The sequence below is a fragment of the Dermacentor albipictus genome, chromosome 3 (assembly GCF_038994185.2).
Source record: "Dermacentor albipictus isolate Rhodes 1998 colony chromosome 3, USDA_Dalb.pri_finalv2, whole genome shotgun sequence".
Lineage (NCBI taxonomy): Eukaryota > Metazoa > Arthropoda > Arachnida > Ixodida > Ixodidae > Dermacentor > Dermacentor albipictus.
In genome coordinates, this window is record NC_091823.1 from 176,633,088 (window position 1) to 176,645,915 (window position 12,828).

At 48.9% G+C, this 12,828-nt stretch overlaps 2 protein-coding genes across 3 annotated transcripts in view; one reads left to right on the forward strand and one right to left on the reverse strand.

The window, feature by feature from the left end:
• LOC135900526 (uncharacterized) overlaps positions 1-12,828 on the forward strand; it is a 1,275,659-nt gene that overhangs the window by 469,123 nt on the left and 793,708 nt on the right. The gene's annotated exons all lie outside the window — the stretch shown is intronic.
• Positions 1-12,828, reverse strand: part of LOC135908179 (CD151 antigen-like) — a 412,220-nt gene that overhangs the window by 278,504 nt on the left and 120,888 nt on the right. The window lies entirely within an intron of this gene.

The following is a 12,828-nucleotide window of genomic DNA, read 5'->3' on the forward strand; positions in this document are numbered from 1 at the left end:
ACAAAAGCTCCTAAGGAACCACTATTAAATGCATTCGCAGCAAAGCCGGTGCAAGAGGTAAAACATCAAGTGATATTGACGGGCTTCAACGGACATGGGCCCTGTTCGAACTTGGGAACAAAACTGCAGTGAATGAGCCAGGCGGTGGCTGACTGCGCTGAATTCACTACGGTTGGTGAGCATGCAACCGGGACCAAGTGGCGCGCAGTGAAAACACCATTGGTACATCAGATTGGCTCTGCCCCGCGCAAACTACTTTTATGACTGAATGACTGCCGGCATTTCGCAGATGTTGTATATTGCGGCTGTTGTCACTTTTTCCCCACAGTACCGCTTATTTTGTTATCCTGGGCCCAGGTTCACAGAAAGCTCTCACGTTACGATCGTTCGTAAGAGAACACTCCACCCAATGAAGACAGTCTTAGCGAACACGGCCGCAAGGCGCACTCACCAGCGAAGCACTTTCTCAATTTATTTCTGCAGCAGTGGTCGAGTTTCATTCTACGCCGACCGTGAACCAACTGGCCCCATGTTCACAAAGAAAAAAAAAGAAAAGAAAGAAGGAAAGAAATCTTATGTTTGGACTGCTTGTGGGAACAGGTGCTCGAAAACACTGATCGCAGGATATATTATAGACAGCGACCTCCGAATGGCAAGCACTTCTTACGAGCGAAAGGCTTCGTGAATCCGGCCCCTCGACTGGTGGTCGTGCTCGGGCGATGAATATTAAGCTGGCGGTAACGGAAATTATTTACGACGGAAAGACGGGCAGTCCGCGCGATTACACTAGACTGCAGCACAGAAGTATAACCAAGTTCTTAGAATGCGCAACCAACTCCTCTGAAGGATTTAATAGCGTTCCTACTGAATTACATATTGGCGAATTATTCATATAAATACTGCGAGTTCCTTTTACAAATTATTTGTTAGTTTTCATCGTTTTTGTAGCTTACAGATTGTGTTCATTTTTGTGCCAGAAGTCCAGTTTTATACATGTGTGTGTTTGTCTTCGATGACGGCTAATGTTTTTTTTTTGCGTAGTATCGCAAACATGTGCGGAACCTCTTCTTTTCTTGTTTGAAAGTCACCGTCTGTGTACGGTAGAGGCCTGCTTGCTTCGGTCCGTAACACAGGCTATGCGGAAAGTACTATATTCATCTGTACTACGCCCACACACATCGTCCGTCCCTCTCCCATGTGTAGGGTGGCAAACCGGTTAAGGTAAACTGGTTAACCTCCTTGCCAGTCCTCCACTTTTTCCTTCCTTCCTTCCTTGTACTACACCGTTTCTATTACTTTATATGCTTTTCCCGCATGTCGTAGCGAACTTCCTATTGGCTGTAAGGATGATTTCAATCAAATAGGTGCAACGTCGGTAAGTCACTATGCATTCATTATTCCTGATGCGTAAAACACGCGAAGAACGCAGCGCTCTCACAAACGAAGAAACTTATTTTGGTGCAGGCGTGAGCGTGCAAATACGAATCAATCATATTTCTAAGAAACTGCAATATAAAATATACAGTGACCTGTAGAAATTTCTATCGCTTTCTTTGCTTGTGTCTTCGTTCCTTTAGCGCAACAGTTATAATGGCTCATTTGATTCGTACATTATAACATAGTGAAGAAGCAAGCACTATATCTGTTGCCAAATGTGCAAATACTACAAATATAAAAATATACAAAATGACAAACAAATATATAACTAAATGAATGAATAAATATTTAAATTAAGCAAATATACAAAAATCCTTCGCAGCACGTGAGGACGCCAGGCAGTTTTCTAACTTCCTCATTAGACTACACAGCAGGATGAGGCATTTCGCCACCAGCGTATAATGATATGCGGCAGATGTACTCTGAAGACAAGGTCATCACTGGGGAGTTACCGCCCTTTTCCCATATGGGCCATTTCTCTTTCTAACCTATTTACAGCCTCTTTTTTTGGCCGATCCGGAAGACTGAGGCCGTATAACGTAAAACTATTCCAACATGTTTTTATTCCAATCTCCTGACGTCGAATTTGTGTAACCGCCGACGCAAGCATCGGGCGGTCACCCGCAGGGTTGTCTGAACAGACCAATCAAACGCTCTCCTCGATCATAGGAGGTCACTTTTGTTTCCCTCAAAAAAAAAAAAACATTGCCTGCGTTGAGCGGTTTGTCGTATCCAATTGGCTGACAAGAGGCGAGTAGAACGCTGAAATGGAGAGGGATTTGATGGGGCTGAGCAACTGCACTGAAAATGGATAACTAGACGAAGAGGGTGGTGCCGCCGTCTGCGATTGGTCCACTTTGCCTTATTTAACTCGCGCTGGCTGGTCGAAAATCGCGGCGGCATGCAACGGAAGCTCACGAATGACGCTAAAATGGATCCTCAGCAAAGACGAGTTGGCAGAATGATGTCGTAAATGTGCCGAAAGTGCTCTAAAACATTACGCGGCCACGGAAAATCTTGTATTATACACTAATAAACCCATGCTTTCCGGTAGGTACGAGTAGCCAGTGCCTGGGCGATTGGCGGCAGCCATATTTTATTCCTTTCCGAACGGGGTAGCCTGCGGCTATTCAGTAGAATGCTCAGTTTTGTTCGGCGTATTATTGCATCGCTAACGCGTACACGTCACTTTTTCGCGGTGCGTTTTTGTGGTTTTTTGAGGTCGCGTGACACGCAGGTGAAGTGGGTGCAGCCCGAAAGCCTTTGACCAATAGACGAGGGCTAACGGCGAAAAAGTGTCAAGTCAGAAATAACTATATTGTTTTTTTTTTCGCTCAAATCATGCATAATCAGTGTGCACACGTTATATCAGATGGGGAGCTATCGCGGTTTTCGTGACGTCCCGTGGCAGCCAGGTGAAGTGGGGCTACAAAAGAAATGCTGAAATAAAATTGACTTGACTTGACTTGACTAGGGTGGTCCAAAAACTTTTAAGCAATCACGTAGGGCTGGCTGCGGAGTTGCAATAGAAATGTTTGGAATAGTTTTACGTTATAGCGCCCCTGTTCTGCCTAAAAAATGGAACAGGACTGAAGGTGACGCCTGACGATGATGATAATGAACCTGTAGTGGAGAAGAACGAGCGGTAGGCATTGCTTCGAGGAAGACGACGCCGACGAGTCTGGTTAAAGCCGTGTGTCTGGATCGCCTCACCTGTGTGGCCTCTCACTGCGAGCTGTGATAGTCTCTGAGAGCTTCAATAATTGCCCCGAACACCTCTCCACAGTTTGGTGGAGCTTCTGCGCCCTTTGCCAAGCTCGAACTCAGCTATCGGACGCTCCATACCATTTCTGCCATGTCTCAGGACACCGCACAGCCCGATCCTCCCCAGGCATCGCCTATCGTCTGCTCCAATCCTGTCCGCTAACACGATCCTCCTTTCTTCAGCGGCACCGATGATCACGATGTGGAGGATTGGCTCTCGTCAGACGACCGCGTGAGTTTTCATACTAAATGGTATGACAGCTGACAGCTATACTGACTAATGTCATCTTCTATCTTTCTGGAGTAGCTAATATCTGGTTCTGGAATCACGCATCCGCCATTTCCACCTGGACGGCATTTGCGCATCTCTTCAAAGAAATCTGTGATCGCCCTGCTGTGCACAAGCTTCGCGCCGAACAACGCTTGCGTGGTCGCGCTCGCCAAAAGGGTGAAAACTTCTCCAGATACATTGAAAATGTAGCTTGCCTTTGCCGGCGCATTAATCCCACTATTCCCGACGCTGCAAAGAATAAGAACGTCCTGAAAGGCACAGAGAATGACGTCTTCCAAATGCTCTTGGCGAAAAATCCTCAAGCGGTTGACGACGTTATTATGCTGTGCCACAGCTACGACAAGCTCCGCAAACAATGCCTTACTACGCACCAAGCTGTGGCGCCGGACGACATGATTTCGGCCGTAACCGAAGTTCCAGCCCACTCCTCGTTCGTTGACCAAATAAAACAATTTCTTCGCGGAGAAGTCGCACGCCAACTGTCACTTCTGCCTGCTACCCAGTCGTCTGAGTCCTCTTTGTCTCCGGAACTCCGACGGGACCTACGTGAACAAGCGACGCACTACCCCTCGCTAATCAGCCACCTCCAGCGCCAGTTCCGCTCACATACGCTGCCATCTGCACCTCCGCCTGCAGTTGCGCACTAGACACCCACAAGCGGCTTCAACGCGTCGCGTTCTGCAGGTGTCAACTACGCGTCCCGAAGCGGCTTCAGCACGCCTCCAAACCTCCCAACGCCCGGTTCAGCTTTGTGCACACCAACCTGGGCCGCTGTTCACAATCCATGGCGTACCCAAGACAACCGGCCCATCTGCTACGCTTTGCAGGCAACGTGGCACAGGCCTGCCGCCGGCGGAGTTGGTACCCTCCCGACATTGCGACAGCACAAAGAATGCTCCTTACTCCTGGTCCCACAATGCTCCATCCGTACCGCCCTTCGCTTCTTTTCTTCCCGGAATCTTCAGCACTCTTCAAATATTATTAATAAAGATGTTTCACTCTCTTCAGCACTCGTCGGTCTCCGTCTCCCCTTCGACGACCACTCGGCTCCATTATCCGCCGCCCTTCTGCTATGGTGGCTAGAGTCACCATAGCAGTCACCCCCCTGTAGTCACCCTACTTCTGCTGCAGACGAAAACTAAAAGGCGCAGTTTCGGAGGCAGGAAGTGCGATCTCATCGAACTGCTCAAGACCTCGTTTATTCCCTGCGAACGTCTTTGAAGTCTACGCCAAGGGTATCACAGTTCACGCGCTTTTCGACACGGGTGCCGCAGTGTCAGTGTGATTGGCGACCACGTTCGCCGTACGCTTCGAAAAGTCGCGGTGGCGTTTTCTGCCATTTCGCTACCTACAGCAAGCACTGAGCCAATTGAGCCTTTAGAAACATTCACCGTCGTTGTCGCCATACGAGACAGTTTCCACCACATTGAGTTTGTTGTTCTTTCTCGACGCTCTCATGGCATCATTCTAGGATGAGACTTCCTCGCATTTCATCACGCAGGTATTGAATCTGCCCGTGCAGAACTAGCACTCACTCCATTTTGTGGCAGTCTTTCTGAAGGTTTGCCTTTATGTTCTGCTCGGGTGTTCGTCACCACCGCCACCGATATTCCTCCTTTCTCTTCTGCCCTTGAGCCCGTTTCCTGTGCTGCTTTCTACGATTCAACAGTTCTGTTCACGCCATTTGAACTTGCTGCTCGCCGTCGCCCTGTCTTGCTTCCCTTTGCTCCCCTTCCTATTCTTAAGGCTCCAGCACACTTGAAGCTTTGAATCCGCTTTCGTTTCTGTCAAGCTTGCACCACAGCGAGTGCCTCGATTCTGCTGAGGAATTTGGCGCGAGCTATGTCTACGACGTGCCTGATGACTCCTCTTTAGATTGACGTCATGGCTCTTTCTGTCTCTACGTCTGAGCTGGCATGTGACAGCACGCTTGCTCGATCTATTGATCATAACCTTACTCTGGGTCATCGCACGCAGATCGTCGACCTCCTTAACCGATTTCGTACTTCTCTCGACCTCCAACAACAATGTTTAGGCTGTACCGCCAAAGTCGTTCACTACATCGACACAGGCAGCCATGCGCCGCTGTGCCAGCGTCCATACCGTGTGTCTGCGATGGAGCGCCGCGTCATCGATGAACAAGTAGGAAACATGCCCCAACGCGGCGTGATACAGCCAGGGCGTGATACAGTGCCTGGGCATCTCCGGTATTGTGGTCAAAAGGAAAGATGTGACAATTCGTTTTTGTGTGACTATCGACGACTCAGCAAGATAACTCGGACAGATGTATATCCTCTTCCCGGTATCGACGACGCACTGAACTGACTCCAAGGCGCTGAATTCTTTTCGTTCTTGGACTTACGAGGCGGTTATTGGCATGTCCCAGTGGCTGAGGCAGATCGCCCGAAAACGACATTCGTTATGCCTGACGACTTATATGAATTTAGCTTAATGCCTCTTGGCCTGTGTAATGCGCCTGCCACATTTGAACGAATGATAGATAACATCCTCTGGGGCCTCAAATGACAGGCATGCCTGTGTTATCTCGATGTCATTGTCGCTTTCCCCCGGACTTTTCTTCTCACCTTATCGACTCGAAGCGTCCTCACTTGCGTCGCCGATACTGAACTCCAACTCAACATGAAAAAGTGCCGCTTCGCCACCCTCCAGCTAGTAAACCTTTCCCACGTTGTTTTGAAAGATGGTGTGCCGCTAGATCCAACCAAGCTCCAAGCCGTCGCCCAATCTTCGTGACCGAAGACCAAGAACTCCGCAACTTCATCGGACTGTGTTCATACTTTCGCCCTTTCATCCGCAACATCGCTACCATAATAGCGCCTTTGACGCAGCTTTTCGCGGGTAACCATAACCTCTCGGCGTGGCCACCAGTTTGCGATGCTGCATTCACGAGGTCACCCCCGATCCTCAACCATTTCGACCAAGGGGTTCCGACATAAATACACATGGATGTCAGTGGCGTCGGCATTGGCGCTGTTCTTGCACGAGGAAAGACTGGATTCGATGAACACGTTGTTGCCTTTGCCAGCCGAGCACTCAGGAAAGCGGAAACCAACTATTCCGTTACGGAAAAAGAATGCTTGGCTATCATTTGGGTCATAACTAAATTCCGTCGTGACCTGTACGGCCCCCTGTTCGACGTCACAACTTACCACCATGCTCTCTGCTAGCTGTCGTCCCTGAAACATCTTTCAGGTCACCTCTCTCGATGGGCGCTAAGCCTCCAAGGGTACGATATTCGACTCCTGTACCACTCTGGCCGTAAGCATTCGGACGCGGATGCCCTGTCTCGTACCCCTGTGTTGGCCCAACCCAATTATCCGAACGTACCAATATGCGAGTCCTCCCTTACCGCCACGAACATGCTTTTGGAGCAGCAGAAGGATCAATGGATTGTTTCTATGCTGGCTTTTCTGCCACATCCTTTAGCGCCGTCTCCTGGCCGTGCATTGCGTCGCCAAGCACACCACTTCTCTGTTCGTGACGGGCTCTTAAACCGGCGCACCTCTCAGATCACCACAAATGATTACTCGTGGTCCCTCAGCACCTTCGTTCGGAACTATGTGCACCATTTCAAGATAATCTGAAATGCGTGCATGCAGGAGTACTAAAAACATACGCGCACCTGCGACTCCGTGATTACTGGCGCGGGATGTACCGATTCGTCCGCCAATATGCCCGTTCCTGCCTCGCTTGCCAGTGCCGCAACAATGCCCCTAGTCCCTCAAATGCTCCACCGCAACCATTGCCTTGCCCAGGAAGAGCCTTTGACTTTGTCGGAGTTGATCGTTACGGGCCCCTTCCGAGTACATCAGACGGCAGCCGCTGGGCCATTGTGGCGATAGACCATCTTACGCGCTACGCTGAAACTTCGCCTCTGCCCAATGCATTGGTGCGTGATCTTGCCTGGTTCCTTCTACGTAACATCATACTTCGCCATGGAGCCCCAAAAGAATTGCTGAGCGACAGAGGCCATGTCTTTCTATCTGACGTTATAGAAGCCCTACTCAAGGAATGCCACGTAATTCACTGTACCAGTACTGCATACCACCCGCAAACTAATGCGATGACTGAAAGCTTTAACCGCGCTCTTGGCGACATGTTAGCCATGTACATCGCATATGACCAGACGAATTGGGACCGCATCCTACCCTTCGTGACGTATGCTTATAATACCCCCTCATAGGCCACTACCGGCATTTTCCCCGTTCTTTCTTCTTTACGGACGCGAGCTTTCCTGCACAATGGATACCATCCTTCCGTATCGCCCTTACACATTGGAGGCGACTACCCTGTCCGAAGCTGCTGCACACGCTGAAGAGTGTCGAAAGCTCACCCGCACATTTACTTCCGAAGGTCAGCAGCGACAGAAGTACCGTCGGGACATCGTTGCGACTCCTGCATCACATGCCCCTGACTTACTTGTCTGGCTTTGGTTTCCTGCTGCGAGCCCTGGAGTTTCACCCAAACCCATTTCTAAGTACCAGGGTCCCTACCGTATGGTCAGCCAAACATCTCCGGTGAACTATTTTGTACAATCACTTGAGCCACCTTGGGATAAGCGCCGCTAAGGCCGCGAAATTGTGCAAGTTCAGCAGCTAAAGCCTTACTTCGATGCCCCTGTGCTTCCTGCCCGTAGGGTGCCGGGACGCCTCCTCTTCTCCAGGGAGATAATTGAGCTGGAGAAGAACGAGCAATTGGCACTGCTTCGGGAAAGGCGACGACGACGAGTCTGGTTGAAGCCGTGTGCTTGGATCGCCTGAGCTGTGTGACCTCTCGCTGCGAGCTGTGTGACTCTCTGAGAGCTTCACTAATTACCGCACAACACCTCTCGTCAAATGAGATAATTCATTCTGAGAGCAGCGCTCATCGTCATTACGATGATGGCATCATGGCGATGATGGCCATGATGGCGATTAAGGGGATGATTGTGTTTATGATGATAACAATTATGATATCGGTCATAACCATGATGATGAAGACTGATGGCAAGAAAGTTGGAAGACCCCTAATTGACGTCTATCAAGGGTGGTCCAACGTACGGTTCCTGCATCTCATTCTCAGCCCCAAGTAGCCCAAGAAGGCATTGTAATTTATCGACTTCAGTTAGAGGTTCAATTTTTTCCAACTTTTTCTTCCATCTGCGTCAATGCGCAGTTGTTAACTTGAGCAGGGGAAACAGGACAGTGGACAGAACGTGAAGGCTGCACAGGCAACGGTGCAGTTCTGTCCCGGCTCAAGACATGCAACGACCAGCCTAAACAAATATATACGCATATTCACTATAGTGGATTTCGCGTTATCACTGACCTGGCGTCCAGCCTGTATAATAGAGATTGTTTCTTTCCAGAATAATGTCCTTGCCTTGCCGAGCGTTCATTTTTGTTTCCCCGCTATGCATCTGAAATAGTTGTACACGCGCTGCTATTTTACCTATTTTTTTCAGCGCGAAAAGCCTGTCGGCTTGTGTACAACGAAAAAATGGAGAGGAGGAGAGGCCAGCGCAGGTGGAAGGGGAAGCGGCACCTGCCAAAGGCGCGCGCCAGAAAGCGGCCCCGCGCAGGTGGCGCTCGGCCGTGAGCAGAAGATGCACTTCGCTGCAGAGCAAGTTCAAACTCGTGTCGCATGTTCTGATACTGGCGTTAGCGGCTGCGTTTGTGTGCTGTTGAAAGTAACGCCTTCTGCGAGGGAGAGCTAATGCATTACTGTCGTCCCATTGAACGCATTCGTTTTATTTCGGAATTCACGCGTCTTTCTCCACTTATCGCCATCTAGTGTTTTCTGCGCCTTTTATTAAGAAAAGCGGATTATGATGCAAGTTCTAGCGGCATTAAAGCCAAGATATGCGCGTTTGTGAAAGAGGAAGGCACATATCGACGTATATTTCGGGAGACAATTTTTCTTCATTATACAAAGATACCTATGCAAAGTTTTCTGTAAGATTGAACGAAAGGAAAAGAAATCGGAACGCATAATTTAATCAAAAGTACATCTTATCGCGCATGCTTTGATCTTGTTTTCAAAAAAAAAAAAGTACCGCCGGGTACTTGAATTTCGCGCTACTTGAGAAATCCAGTGCAGCAGCAGCTTTATTTCTTTGGTTCATCTTAATTTTCATTATCAGCGTTCCCATCTCTTGTAGTTTTGTGTTTTGTGGCTCCCGGCCCGCGACAAGCGACAGCAAACCTCCACGAATGTAGAGTGCGGTCAGTTGACGGGGAAGGCGTGGCACGAAATTTTTGCGCCACCCCTGTGCAAGCAGCGTTAGCAGAGCTAGCTTAGCATCGGTACTGGCTCTGTAAGCACTTTCACATACACGTGCGTGTGCATGCGTGAGCGCGCGCATGCATATGTGTTTTAAAAATTCTGGCAATGATAAAATAAAGCACTCAGTATCTCTATCAAAGTGACCGGACTTCGGCAGTGCTGGTTAAAGTTTACGCTCTAAGCACAAGTTATTCTTGTTAGAATAGCTATCTCTCTCAAATGCCCCTTCCCCAGTGGAGGGAAACAAACCGTTGTCTACTTCCGGTTAACCTCCCTGCCTTCATCCTATCTTTTTATCTTTGTCTTTCTCTCAAATGCAATAAATTTTGTTCAAATGGGTCCAGTAGATGTCTTGTGAAAGCATTTCTGCGTTTTACATGTATTTGAATGGGGAAGTTGGCCCCGGGATAAGGCTCCCCCTTGGGCGACGCCCAGGACTTTTAATTTGCGATTATCATACACTGCACGCTAAATGCCCCAAGTCACGACTGCTGCTCAAACCTACAATACAACCAAAACAACGAATTGAATCTATTGCTACCTTAGCCACGGGATGATTGCGCTAAATGCACAAACGCTGTTCGGGTGGTTAGATGAGGTATACGTAACTCGATAATGGCGTTGCAACTGCCTACTCCGATTCCAGGACAGTGCGATCACATTTACATGTAAAGGAATGTGGAAACACTCGCGTATCGGGCTCTGGTTGGTCATTATGACAAGGTCCCGGTTGTATAAGGAAACGCTCAAACGGACCAACTAACGGCAAACATCAGCAAGGCCGAATCCCCCGCAGCTTGCATCATCATCATCATCATCATCATCATCATCATCATCATGGGAGTGGTGCAAATTATTCCAGAGTCATTCTCTGCTGGGTCTCTCATACGCATTGCATTGCTTCATGTAGTTAAACCAGAAATAATTTAAAGAATCAACGAGTTATGTCGAATGGAAGCATCACATTTCCAATCTTTTAACGCTGATATCCCCACATCGCTAATTTAGAAGCATTTACACGCGCGCACGGCTCCCGGCGCTGATGCAGCGGACCTTTCGTTGGCGCAACACGCGGCATTGCCACGAGGTGAACAACAGCCAAAAGCGGTGCGCTTTCAGTCGAGAAGTGGCCGGGAGCTCTCTGAAAAGCATGGTTCAGTAGCAATTTTTTGGGGCTTCGTGAAGCCTTTCGATCTTCCGCCTCGTGAAGCCTCTCGGTCGCCTCTACAAATGCTCAGCTCTTCCGGGAGCTGTAGCTTTCAGACGATGCAAAACTCCGAGCCATGTTTTCTATTTTTTTTTTTATCGAGCGTCCCTTTTTCTTTAGATTGGCGGTGCGGCCGAATGCGCGCCGAATAACGCAGGGCGAACGCAACACGAGGAATGCTGCAGAACTTGACCTCGACGTGGCACACCCTTCCTCGGTTCGTGACACGCGCCGACGGCAGCCGCCATCGTCGACGGCTGGGCGCGCTGTTCAGCGCCGATAACAAGCCTGTGTGCTCGCTGTGACGCTCCTCGAGTCATAAACGAGGCACTTTCACGGCTTCCGCTTATACATATTTCACTGCCAGCGCCTTTGAAGGGCCGTTTCTCGGTATACGCTCGGGCTCGCGGTGTGAATAGCTCCGAACTAAATATAGGAGACGGCGCGAGACGTGACTGTCCCCGTCCACTTCTGAAATTGGTTTTCTGGCCTTCTGGGTGTAGTGCAAGAAGCCATTTAGAACTACAAAATATGCGGTCCTAATGAAAGGGGACATATGCAGCTTCCTTGAAAAAGCCCGAAGCTGCGAAGGGTACTCCAGTGGGCTCCTCAGTAAAGAACGCTTCGGAGACTCACCTTTCCTTGTTTTGTTATCTTGTAGCGCCCTCCCTTTCGTTCTTTTTCTTTAATTGTCAAGATTTATTTCACAAGATCTCGTACGGCGCTCCATTATGGCTTTCTTTTTAGCGAACCTCTCACAAACGGTGTCTGCAACCAGAAAAACTACTTATCGTACTGCTGCGCCTTCTTGTTGGCTGCACAGCCGTCGAGTTGCGGCTGAGTACTTCCACTTACGAGCGCAGTATATAAAAATTGATTCCACAATATCACGCATGACCTCGAACGGTGCGACTTCGGGTCTTTGATAAGCAGAATAAACAAAAGCAAGATATCAATCGTCATTGCGTGACTTTCTTTATGATAACCATCATGTGGCATCCAGCCTGAAAGGAGGAATTACAGTGTAGTCATGGCTACCTATAGTTCAGGGTTGTCTAAGCGCATACATGAACGTACGCGGGCACATTGCCTGTGAGGAATGACGCTTCATTTACAGGTAAACAGGTGGTAAAATATAGCGTTTTCACCATATGTGTCAGGTTGTTGTGACCGTCAAAAATACAGTAGCAAAGCTGCCAATAACGAAACTGACTTTTTTTGCGCGAACTTGTGCCCTCGAAAGCAGGCTACACCCAAAGCACAACGATAGCGGCGAACACCTTCCGCGATTGTCGGAATCTGATCTGCGAGGTAAGCGCGTCGGCTTTTATACATCAGTCACCGAATGATCCGCAGTAATCGCTGGTGCCCGCTTGTCTTCCAGAAAGTTATGCACTATTCGCATCGCGCATAGAAGCAATTACATTACACAACGATCAATGACAACACACAGCGGATAGAACCCCAGAGAAAGAAATTCCCCCAGAGAAAGAAATTCAGTGGCCGAGTTGACTGTAGCGCACCAAGCGGATGCGATTAACACCTTCCGGTTTCGGTTTTGGGCGCGCGCGTTTTGAACACCAGTTGGTACGCGCCACGCCGGCTCCGCTGATCCGCGCGGCATTTTCTTCTTCTTTTTTTTTCGCTATTACTGTTGAACCACGCGCGGCCTTAGCGCGGAGTCGTTTTATCTAGTAAAAATGATAGCGAACGATCTTTACGAGACTCCACTGAATCTGTACAACGTGCAGTTTCATAAAGTAAACGCAAGACGTCTTCTGAAATGAAATATTCATTTTGCTCTATATAAATGCTCGTTCTGGGCTTTTTGTGCATTGATACA